We start from the raw sequence: 12,920 nt of genomic DNA, 5'->3' as shown, positions 1-12,920 counted from the left end.
GCCTATCCCCGAGCAGCCGGCCCCCCACCCCAGCCAGCCACCCCTATGTATTGTTTAGCATGACGCCAGATGGTATGGAATACCCCTTTGGCCAGTTTGGGTCAGCTGTCCTGGGTCTGTCCCCTCCCAGCTCCTGCTGCACCCCCAGCCTGCTCGCTGGCAGGACAGAGCGAGAAGCCGAAAAGTCCTTGGCCTGGTGTAAACACTGCTCTGCAACAATTAAAACATCAGCATGTTATCAGCGCTCTTCTCATCCTAATCCAAAACATAGCACCCTACCAGCTACTATGAGGGAAAATTAACTCTGTCCTAACTGGAACCAGGACAAACTGCTTCAGCACTTTTGATCTTTTACAAACTCAGCTAAATTATTTAAGTTCTACTTTGGGCACCGTGTTCCTTCATCAGCCAGGATTTTGTGGATAGAGTTGAGTCTTCTTATCACGCGAGGCCAATAAAACAACTGAGTAATTTAAACCTTTGTGGCTGCTCCCACCCCCAACACTTTCCCATTCCCATGACGACTTCTCATCCCCCAAATGACTTCTCACCCCCAGGTCTCACTCGGGGACCCACCACCCGCAGCCGCTCCCCATCAGGAGCAGACATCCCCAAACCAATTGGCGACGCGGGCAGCGGCAGAGGGCTGCGTTCAGCCCCCACCCCCCCCACCCCCCCCCGCTGACCGATGCAGGAAATAAGTGCAGGCAGAGGCTTTGCAGGGTGGAACAGTTTGTAATTTATTCCCGGGGTAATTAATTGTGGCTGCCACCCCCAGCCCGTCCCCAGGTGAGGCCCGGCCGCCTGCTCAGGCGGGGGGCCCGGCCTGCCGGCCCGTGCGGTCTCCGGCCCCCGGCTCCTCCTGCCTGACCCTATGCAGCCAGGACGTGTCCCCGACGTCGTCGTCCTGCTGGGACCTTGGCAGTCTGCGCCCCACCTGCCCCGCGTGCCAGGAGAAGCTCCTGACGAGCTCTCCTGCCATGGAGGGGCTGCGCTCCCTGCGCCGGGGCGAGACGCTGCGGGAGCGGTAGCTGGAGGGGCTCGTCTGGCGCTGCTGCTGCTGCTGCCGCTGCCCCAGCCGTGCGTTGCGCTGGAACCTCCTGCGTGGTCGTCGGGCCAGGCGCACGATGCCAATGATGTGCCCGCGGCACAGCGGGCAGGTGTCTCTTTCGGCAGCCCAGACGTGGACACACTCCAGGCAGAAGATGTGCCTGCAGGGGTCGATGCGAGCCGCGCTGGACATGCGCTCCAAACAGATGGGGCACGTCTCCTCCTCGGGGGCCTCCTCTGGCTGCCGCCGTGGCCGCCAGCTCATGATGCCTGTGGCCGCCGCAACGTGGAGCTGGTTTTCGTCTGGGGGAGGCTGCCCTGGTGCCAGGCACTTAGCAGCAGCCTGGGGTCTTCAGCACCCCCCGGGTCGCCGGCAGGACCTCGATGCCTTGCGTGTCGCTGTCTGGATCTCGACGCTTGGCGTGACACCAGCAGGACTACTGCAGATAGGAGCAGGAAGAAAACATTGCAGCAGCAAAGAGACATCAGCTTTCTAGGTTCAACCAATTGTCTAGAGTACTGTAGCGGTAACTGTTCTGTGTATGGATTGCAGACATTGCCGTTAGAATGGCAAATCTGCTTGTGGTAGGTTATACATGGCAAGACCGCGCTTAGGACAGATGAGGCAGATAGATGTCTATAGATTTGAGAACATTACCGAAGGACCTCGATGGCTCGGGTGCAACAGCAATGGCTTCGCGTGTGCCTCTCGGCACACCTCCGCCTCTCTCTTTCCTTCCAGCCTTAGGACCTCGAGCTTTCGATACCGCCAGCTGGACTGGCCGCAGGCGCGCCGCTCAGGGCATTTATAGCCAGCCACCTCTTGTGAGGCAATAGGGTGACATCACCAGGGTCTCGGGGTGCCCCTGTTGGCAGCACTGACAGAGATCACCTGACTGTTGCGAGAAAATGCTGATGTGAGATGGCTGCTCCATGCTGACAGAAGCCAAGCAAGGAGAGCGGTATTAGGCTAATTAAGAAAAGCCATCTCGGAAGAGACCGAACCCAAGAGTGGGCCAAGGAGTGGGCCCTAAGGTATCAAGAATAAAGTGTCACTTCAAATACGTTCAAATACGTGAGACTCCCATCAAGTCAGTGCTTGATGGGCACCCCGAGACCCTGGTGATGTCACCCTATTGCCTCACAAGAGGTGGCTGGCTATAAATGCCCTGAGCGGCGCGCCTGCGGCCAGTCCAGCTGGCGGTATCGAAAGCTCGAGGTCCTAAGGCTGGAAGGAAAGAGAGAGGCGGAGGTGTGCCGAGAGGCACACGCGAAGCCATTGCTGTTGCACCCGAGCCATCGAGGTCCTTCGGTAATGTTCTCAAATCTATAGACATCTATCTGCCTCATCTGTCCTAAGCGCGGTCTTGCCATGTATAACCTACCACAAGCAGATTTGCCATTCTAACGGCAATGTCTGCAATCCATACACAGAACAGTTACCGCTACAGTACTCTAGACAATTGGTTGAACCTAGAAAGCTGATGTCTCTTTGCTGCTGCAATGTTTTCTTCCTGCTCCTATCTGCAGTAGTCCTGCTGGTGTCACGCCAAGCGTCGAGATCCAGACAGCGACACGCAAGGCATCGAGGTCCTGCCGGCGACCCGGGGGGTGCTGAAGACCCCAGGCTGCTGCTAAGTGCCTGGCACCAGGGCAGCCTCCCCCAGACGAAAACCAGCTCCACGTTGCGGCGGCCACAGGCATCATGAGCTGGCGGCCACGGCGGCAGCCAGAGGAGGCCCCCGAGGAGGAGACGTGCCCCATCTGTTTGGAGCGCATGTCCAGCGCGGCTCGCATCGACCCCTGCAGGCACATCTTCTGCCTGGAGTGTGTCCACGTCTGGGCTGCCGAAAGAGACACCTGCCCGCTGTGCCGCGGGCACATCATTGGCATCGTGCGCCTGGCCCGACGACCACGCAGGAGGTTCCAGCGCAACGCACGGCTGGGGCAGCGGCAGCAGCAGCAGCAGCGCCAGACGAGCCCCTCCAGCTACCGCTCCCGCAGCGTCTCGCCCCGGCGCAGGGAGCGCAGCCCCTCCATGGCAGGAGAGCTCGTCAGGAGCTTCTCCTGGCACGCGGGGCAGGTGGGGCGCAGACTGCCAAGGTCCCAGCAGGACGACGACGTCGGGGACACGTCCTGGCTGCATAGGGTCAGGCAGGAGGAGCCGGGGGCCGGAGACCGCACGGGCCGGCAGGCCGGGCCCCCCGCCTGAGCAGGCGGCCGGGCCTCACCTGGGGACGGGCTGGGGGTGGCAGCCACAATTAATTACCCCGGGAATAAATTACAAACTGTTCCACCCTGCAAAGCCTCTGCCTGCACTTATTTCCTGCATCGGTCAGCGGGGGGGGGTGGGGGGGGTGGGGGCTGAACGCAGCCCTCTGCCGCTGCCCGCGTCGCCAATTGGTTTGGGGATGTCTGCTCCTGATGGGGAGCGGCTGCGGGTGGTGGGTCCCCGAGTGAGACCTGGGGGTGAGAAGTCATTTGGGGGATGAGAAGTCGTCATGGGAATGGGAAAGTGTTGGGGGTGGGAGCAGCCACAAAGGTTTAAATTACTCAGTTGTTTTATTGGCCTCGCGTGATAAGAAGACTCAACTCTATCCACAAAATCCTGGCTGATGAAGGAACACGGTGCCCAAAGTAGAACTTAAATAATTTAGCTGAGTTTGTAAAAGATCAAAAGTGCTGAAGCAGTTTGTCCTGGTTCCAGTTAGGACAGAGTTAATTTTCCCTCATAGTAGCTGGTAGGGTGCTATGTTTTGGATTAGGATGAGAAGAGCGCTGATAACATGCTGATGTTTTAATTGTTGCAGAGCAGTGTTTACACCAGGCCAAGGACTTTTCGGCTTCTCGCTCTGTCCTGCCAGCGAGCAGGCTGGGGGTGCAGCAGGAGCTGGGAGGGGACAGACCCAGGACAGCTGACCCAAACTGGCCAAAGGGGTATTCCATACCATCTGGCGTCATGCTAAACAATACATAGGGGTGGCTGGCTGGGGTGGGGGGCCGGCTGCTCGGGGATAGGCTGGGCATCGGTCAGCGGGTGGTGAGCAATTGCGTTGTGCATCACTTGTTTTCTTACACATTATTATTATTAATACTATTACCATTATCACTATTATTACTATTATTGTTATTATTATATTCCTGTCTTAATAAACTGTCTTTATCTCAACTCACCGGCTTCACTTTCCCGTTTCTCTCCCCCATCCCAGAGAGGGAGGGGGGAGGGTGAGCGAACGGCTGTGTGGTGTTTAGCTGCCAGCCGGGTTAAACCACAACAGGTGACAGGCCTTTAACGACACTCACGACTCAGAAACATTTGCCGATGCAGTCAAACGGTGTCTATTAACGCGAGGCACTGAAGTTAATTGGTATTAAAAATGAGCCAAAACGAAAGGCAAGTATCTGCGTGTCCAGCAGAATGACAGCGATCATCACCATTTGATCAACCTTCCCTGTGAGGTCTATCTGCAAGTTACTTTGAGGTAGCGCTAGAAAGAAGCGGTTGGTCCAGAGCATCCCTGCAAAAAGAAACATCCACGGCTTAAGTACCGTTTACTCTTTTGGTATCCTTTTAAGTACTTTTTACCCGTTTCGGACTCCTGCCTCTTCCCGGCTCACTGATGACAGCATTAGCAGCCCCTCAAGCTACTGTCCTACAGCCTTTCCCATCAGTGAAGAGATAGGAAAAACCCCACTACTTCTTGGAAAAGAAAACCAGCAGGTTTTTGAATAAAAGCATTCTCTGTTGCAGCTAGGTACAACGAAAAGAGTTTATGAAATCATTACGGGACATTCTTGTAGAAAACTTCCTCAAGCTTGGAAGAAAAAAAAACATTTCAGCTAAGTAAAACAGAAAATAACTGGAAGAAGTGAAGTATGGCGGTGTTGGAAAAGTTGCTTCAAAGACTTGTTTAATTAAAAAGAAGGAAAAAAGCAAGTTCCTACTGCAATCCCATCTTTGTCAAACTGATGGCGGGCACCAGTACGATGTGTTCAGCTAACACAGGCTGGAAGTTGTAACTGCAGCTGTGAAGTTTACCCAGTAAAAAGACTCCGCAAAGCATTCTAGCAGTTCCGATGCAATCACTGCTTCCTGAATTTGTGACTCACGGTTAACACGGCAGTACAGGAAGAAGTCTGGCATTCACTGTGCTCTTACGGTAAAGAATCTGCCCTGCGCACACCATCCCAAGCCAGGTATGCGCTCCTAACAGGAAAGGACGATAGGCTGATAAGTCTCAGCAGAGGGAAAAAGACATCAGAGAACTACTTTATAACAGCAGCACACGGGCTGCAACCAACGTTCTCTTCCTCTCATCATTTTCATTTCTGTGGACTCCAAGAGAATACACTCCCAACATTTTTCAGCTCTGGAGAACAAACAGCCCAACCAATCTCATTCACTGAACTACAAAACTGGTATTTTCGCTATCTAGTCCGGAAAAGGAGGCGCACGTCTCTAACGTACAGTGTAGAGACCTTGTTAATAGGCAAAGTCTGCATAAAATAGGTGGCCACAGCCTGATTTTCTGACGTTCAGGGCCTTGGGTCACACACCACCACAGCATCAGACTTAATGAAGTCACCAATCTATGTGGGCCTCTCGTTACACAGGTCACATGTTATGGACCAACCTCTCAAAGGCCAAAAACCAGCACTGATACTGCCGGGCCAACACATATCTGTAGCATCCCATTTCTGGGTGACAACACAATGAATGTTTCCACAAAGTACTCGATGCAACCTAACTACTGTGTTTGGTGATGCAAAGCAAGCCGTGTCAAAGCAGCGTAGCACCCAGGCACATTCCTGGAAGATGTTTTGCTGCTCACGTTGAAGAAAATAGATAAAAAAATCCTGTGCAGTTTGCACTTCTGAGCTCAAGTACCACAGCTATGCACTGCAATTGCAGTGGCATCAAACCTTGTAAGGTTTTGAAGCTTCAGCACTGCCATCCAAATTCAAGGAGGCTGCATCTATTATCTTGAATTTGCCCCAGCTCAGTCCCCTGAAACAATTCCATAGACACGTACAAGCAACCCTTTTCCCACCCAGATTCTTTGCTTCATCTATTCCACCTCTACCTTGTGTCATATTCTTATTAATCTGCCCCTCAAAAGACTCCCTGGCTCACACAAAGAAGCAACCCAACAAATCCCCGTTCCCAGCCACGTTGCTTTCATGCTTTGGGAAGAGTTAACTGCAACAGCTCTAACTGTGATGCCACCTCACCCCCTCCACCTATGTGAGGTTCTTTGCCTTCTGTCTCCTCCTACGTGTACACCTGCACTAGAACCAGGAAGAATGTGCTTCCTACAATACTCCAAGAGCCTCTTCTGTTTCAGGATGTCATCATTTCAATTCAGGACTGAAAGTATTCCTAGCAAAAACCCAACAGCTAATAGCTAACAGAAGCAGTTGCTGGTGATCAGCTACAAGTAACCTGGAAGTACTGAGGAGTCACAAAAGAGAATTTGCATTACATTTAAGAACAGCATGCAGCTTAGGACCACTGCTTTCACTGACTACACTAAGCCATAAAAAAGAACTGGATTCTTACCTGCCATCACAGCAATTATGGTTTATGTTGCCCCCAAAACACACACGGCAGTACCAGAACTGTGTCAACTAGCTTTAACAGCTTCCCCAGCTATTAAGTACAGTAATTTCTGCTTCCTTTTTTTTCTTGGAGGAATATTCTTTTGTTTCCAGCCTCACTTACTTATTATACACACTGTTAATTAGCAACTATTTCTCCATATTCATAGGGTTATGGAGTCCCTATGACTGGAAAAGACTCTGTACCCTTCAAGATAAGAACAGCATAAAGGCAGCAACTCGCAAGACTGCTCTAGCTTAAAGCAAAGCTTTCCTCATTGCTCTCATCTCCTTTGACTTGAGTACTGTCATCCTTCTACCAGAGCTTTAAAACTTCATTACCGCGAATGAAGGAAGACCAGAGCAATTAGAGAGGGTAGCAGAGGGTATAACTTAAGGAGCTGTTACTAGGATTTTTTTGTTGTTCCTGGTGGACTATTTTTCTCCTTGCCAGCAAGGAGGGAAAACCAGCAAGTTGTTTTCTCCAAGATTTTTTTTTTTTAGGTTTAAGAACACGGATTATGTTGTAGCAATTTCTTCGCTGTAAAGCGTCAGCTGAGAAGTCTAACAGTAAGAAGGGCAAGGGAAAACTGAATGCTGATGCAGAGAGTGCCAGCAGACATCATCCTCATTCCACGGGATGTTTGTAGCTATGGCAGTTGAAGTCTACACTTCCATATGCTTAACATACCCTATTTATAAGCCAATTTTAGCTGACCTAGCATGTATCAGTAGTACAGTTAGAGCCAGCAGCCTGCAGGAAAAAGTGGGCACAGGTGTTTCCATAGCAAGGCCTGTGAGTGTCTCCCATACATACTTCCAGTCTAAGCAAGCACATGAAAGGCTTGGCTTGTCGCTTACCTAAGGAACCAGGAAAACAAGGGGAAGCTAGATTTTGCTTGTGTCCTAATGCCCATATAAAAATAAAGACAGATGAAATACCCTTACTACCTTGTTAAATTCCATAAGCCGGAAGAGAACGTGCTGCACACAGGTACAAGTAAAATCCCTTGCTGGCAGGTTTGCAGAAACAAATTTTTTATTTACACAGGCAAGTCTATCTTTAGACCCCATTTACCTCTTTACATTTCTCGAATATTTACATGACTTCATGGTGCTCCAAGAGAGTGATGAACAAAAAGATTACAGAAACTGTCAAAAGCATAGCAAAAAAAACCCAACCTATCATTGTGCTTTAAAACTTATGAGCTAGAATAATGTAGAAGAAATGTAGTTTTAGCACTTTGGTCCTAACGGTCATGCTCTAGAAGACGCTTAAATAGCAGAGGGGATTTCAGAAGTGACCGTATCCAGAGGTTGCCAGTGACAATTCATGAGTGAATCGTAGAGTTCTTCGCTTGTCTCCGTGAATTGTCTGTTCATTTCATCAACATCCAAGTAGAGCTGTGGATCTGAAAATAAAAGCCTGGTAAGTCCAAGTATCAAATCTGAGGCATGCGCACAAAAAAACTTCACGTGAAATGGCTAATAAAATGTATTTTAAGCTAAGTGTAATAAGCTATTAGATCTACTAATTTTAGTGAGGTATTTAGTCCTCTAAAATTTTGAGCCTCACAACTCCAACTTTTGGGAATTTGTATATTAGAAGGCTGGGACTAGAATTGTCTTTCAAGATAAAGACAAAGACAATGTTTAAGATAGTAAAGATAACGTTTAAGGATAATCAGCCATGAAACCCTCCCAAGAGTCATTTAATTCACTTCTACGGCAATACACGTTACATAGGATAGTTTCTAAACACTAACACAAAATGCCTCCACGTGAGGAACTTTGCAAACCTTCCAGGACACAAATATGTTTTGTACCGTATTTGTAAGTGCAAGCTGAATCCTCCTTTTGGAATCTGCAACATAAGCTTTTACCTCAGGGTGGAGAACAAAGCTTTTGCATATTACTGAGCTTCTAATATAAAATCTGTTTAGCGGAACCAATACAAAGAACAAAATTCTGTCTTAGACCATTTTCAAATGGGAATGAAGGCACAGGTACAAGAAACCTGCTGCGAAGCATTGACAGTGTCCCGTTTTACTTGATGCGGTCAGTGTATGCTGTATCAGCTTTAAAACCCCAGCTGATTGCAGATCAACCCCACAGAGGTTTGACCTCAGCTGAATTTTCAAGATGTTCTTCATCCAGTAGAGGTTGGCTTGTATTGTTAAAAGGCACAAGGATGGCTAAACTCAAGTGACAATGATAGAACCCTTATTACCGTCAGTAATTAGGTCATCACCGATTGCAGTCATAACTGAAGATTCCTGAAAGACAGAAAAGGCTAAGTTTAATCATAACTCATTTCAGAAAGCATCACAGATTCAAAGTGCTGCAGTCTCAACCCATTCCTTCTTCCTACAACTACAAGGATAGATGGCATTTTATCTATTTATTTTTAGAAGAAAGCCAATATTACAGTACAGGTTGGAAGGGACCTCCGGAGGTCACAACTAATAAATTGACCACTTACATAAGACCACTTACAACAACTGTTTAATTTGCTTTAAGCAAAGCAAATCAGAAGAACAGGAACAGAAGAAGCGTACGCAATTATGCTGTCAAAACCATTCTTTGGTATGCGTGAACAAATAATGGTGTATAAATCACTAATTCTATGGATTTACTATTTAAGCACTTAAATACAAACACCTCTGAATGGAATCTGCTCTTTTAACTTCACACTAAGCAGAAAGCATGTTTTCAACTTCGGATTCTTTTTGCTGATTCACACAAATCTGTACAACGTATTATCTGTGAAATATTTTCTTTACAGCAAGCGTGCACTATCTTTACCTCAAAAACAGCTGGAGCCATTAAAGAATCTCCTAAAGAGCAGTCTCCAACAGCTTGCATGCTGTCACAGGGAGCATAGGAGCTGTAGTTGTAGTCAGCGTAAGCATCGTAACTCCTCTGCGAGTAGTAGTTCTGGTAATCTTGGCAATAATCATTATGGTTGTATGACTGGTACCGCTGCAATTCTGCTTTCAGTCTGAAACATGAGAAGTTGCATACAGTCAGAGAACAAGAGACTGTAAACCCAGTTCTGAACTTAAACAATTTGTCAGCTTACATACTTCAAAGCTTAAAAGGAAGCTTTCCTAAACAGTCACCTAAGTGACAGCTTAAGTCACAGCTCAAAACCTCATTTCTATAGAAGCAAGCATCCTCACCTTTGCCAATACCAGAAGGAATTGTTCTCATGGATTAACTCCAGAGCCTTGACATGGTTACCTGTACACATCAAGTATTTTTAGCGTTGGCATAAGCAAGCTGCTGCTAAGTCTCTGTGCTTTGCTAAAGATTGATTTAAGACCAGAGACATTTATCAAGCACAGCTGCTTTAAAGATGCAGTCTTAACCCTTCTATCTTTTGTTTGGTTAATTACTAGATCTTATTTCCAGAAAGAAGTGAATGGAGTCAGATTATCCATTTCAAAGAAGCATCTGACGCTGCCTGTCAGTTTGCCATGTCTACCTCCACCTGCTCAGTTTTTTTGTTTGTTTAAAGTCCATTAAACATTCAACAGCTGCCAACTATACCGCTCAGGTGAAGTCAGTCTTGCTTAACAACACAATCGCGATTCTTCAGCATGACGCCTTATTATTAGTGGGAGAATTACAAAATACACTGGTTCTTAAGAAGAAAGGGCCAGCTGATTAGCTTTCACTACTTTCCCTTTCAAGATTTTCTCAGGGGCAGCTTCAGACTAATGACAAGAACCAAGACAAGTGCTATCTGTACTAAAACTGAGGTACACTGCATAAAGAACATTCAGATAACCCAGCTGCATATTCAAAAAAATCCGCTGTTTAGACTTGTCTTCACTGATTCTGTACAGGCAGACCTCCTGTGGTTGCAGTGCCCAGTTTCTCTGACTTGAATTGGGGATGCAGAGAAGTGAGTTCTATGCTTTTGGGGAAGAATACAAGCTGAAGGCATTCTGAAATAGCTTCCAAACTAAGCAAACATGAGGGACAAACTAATCCAATGGCTGGGTATTTCAATGCTAAGAGAGCACGGTACTCAGCCATTCAGAAACGTATTACTGATGTGTATTTTAATACCTACATTTGTTTCAATACTGCAAAGCTACACAAGTTCTAATAAAGAGGTAATCCATTGTCTTGTTACTGTAGTAAACAAACAGAAGATACATCATCTTAGGTCTTCTGCTTCCAACTGCACTCTTCCTACATACAGTTGTGTAGGGAAGGAAAATCTGAAAATACTGTTGACGTTCTTCTGGATAGCCGAAGCAAGAAAACATGTTTGTGGCTTATTCTTGTTTTCAAAATAAAACAATATTAATTTAATCAAAAAATTTTGGCAAAGAAGTTTGGACAGTGCTCTCTTGGAGAAGAGCATTTCCATTCTAAAGCAGAAGGAGGCAACATTTGCAGAATTATGCTAGGTAAACAGAAACAGAAGTGTCATTTTTTACTATTTAACAGAACACACAAGCTAACCTCATGAACATACTGAAATTGTTTATATGAAGTCCTGTTTTGTCAGTATCCTGGATCAAAGTTCATCAAATTTGGTATCAATTCTTTAACCGTTCAGAGACCTGAATTGCCTTAAATAAGTGATAGAACTGAGCCGGTAGAGTAAGAAACCCTCTCAGGAAGTGCTAAGCTTTAAACTCCCCATTGCCCTAAGCTCATGAAAAGCAAAAAATAGCATTCTAAACCTGTTCTAGTAATAACGCCTTTGGCTTTCTCCCTGCGTTCCCATTTTTTCCCCCCACTTCTTTTCTGTCAACCCACTGTAAAACTAGTTATGTGCTTCTCTCAAACTAGAGGGAAAGCTCTAAGAACAAGAACTCCCTAGCATATAAAACCACTTGTTGTCCCTTCTACCTTATACAGGCCCAAACCTGAAAATATTTACCAATGCATTCAGCTTTGCTGCTGTTGAGAAACAAGGCTGGTTGCAATGGCAGCTAAGCCCAAGTTGCGCTGTCTGGCTAGACTTAACAGTTGGATTCCCCCAGCCATCCTGAAGCAGGTTGATGAATCCAGGGAGTCAAAACATAGGACTTCTGCATTTCTGGTTTTGTAGACTGCATCCTGTGTACAGCCACTACAGCAAGGGCCACAGACTTTCCAAAGGCAGAGCTACAAGAATCTGATTATTTAGAATAACTGTATCAATGCACAACTCCTTGGTTACCTTTTAGAAATTCCTATGCTCAGCCAGATTCCTTTTCCCCCCAGACCTGGTGCGTTCTGGCAGTCTTGCAGTGCCCTCATCTGATCACCTTGCTCACCAAATCTGTCATAGGCATACCCTCTACTATTTTCAAAAGGGAGAAAACCAATTCTAGTATGCATAACAGTTACAAAGCTAACGAATTCAGTTTCTGTCTTCTACAAAAAACAGAAGATAGCAGCTACTATAGCTTCTATTACTTAAGCAACCTCTCTGGCATGTGCACGTGCACAGAAAAGGCTTTCACCAAATTAAAAAACTTGGGCCAGAAGCAAAAAGCTTATTCCTTGGTAGCATTAAGATGCAACTCACTGAGAGCCAGCAAAACAATACATTTTAAGTGCTCTCTGCATAAGTAATCAGATTCCATATTTCTGCATATACAGCAGTTAATCAGTTAGCACTAACCCACTCCTTTTGGAGCCACAAACTTTATTGGTCACAAACACCAAGAGCTGGCTGTAATTATCTGAACCAGTATTAACCGGTACCTCTGAACTCTTCAAACAAAAATATCTTTCAGGTGCTCTTAGAAGAACAACATCAATTGCCTGCAACAATTTGATGGCTTTGCTAAACGGAGCACTGAAAAGCACAGTGGTACAGTTTCTTTTGTAGCCTGTTCAGAAATTATAGCCCCATGCCTACAGCTTCAAATCAGGCCAAGCTTACCAGCCCAACTCTTACAGCTTAAGTTCACTGCACTCGAATGCCTTCAAGACGTGCTTTTAGGAGCCATGGAGAAGAACCCTCTGGTAAGACCACCATTATAAAGTACTGAGTGTTGTTTTACACTTAAAATAGAACTATCTGTTACAGTCATTCATCAGCTTTCCCTAGGCTGCTGCTCTCTCACTACTGAATGTGATCCTGCTCTCAGTTTCCCACTAACTTTTTCCCCCAGCGGTTATGGCCTCTTTTCATCTATGACACTTTTAAGGGACTACACCGTGTTGAAAAATGCTGGTTAACATTTCCTTTTACACAAGGTGCCTCATCGAATTTTCCTGACTAAACCAGACCCCAGAACCTTAACTAGAAGAGGAAG

Source organism: Anser anser (assembly GCF_964211835.1).
Source record: "Anser anser genome assembly, chromosome: 16".
Classification (NCBI taxonomy): domain Eukaryota; kingdom Metazoa; phylum Chordata; class Aves; order Anseriformes; family Anatidae; genus Anser; species Anser anser.
Note: the sequence above shows the minus strand (reverse complement) of the source record.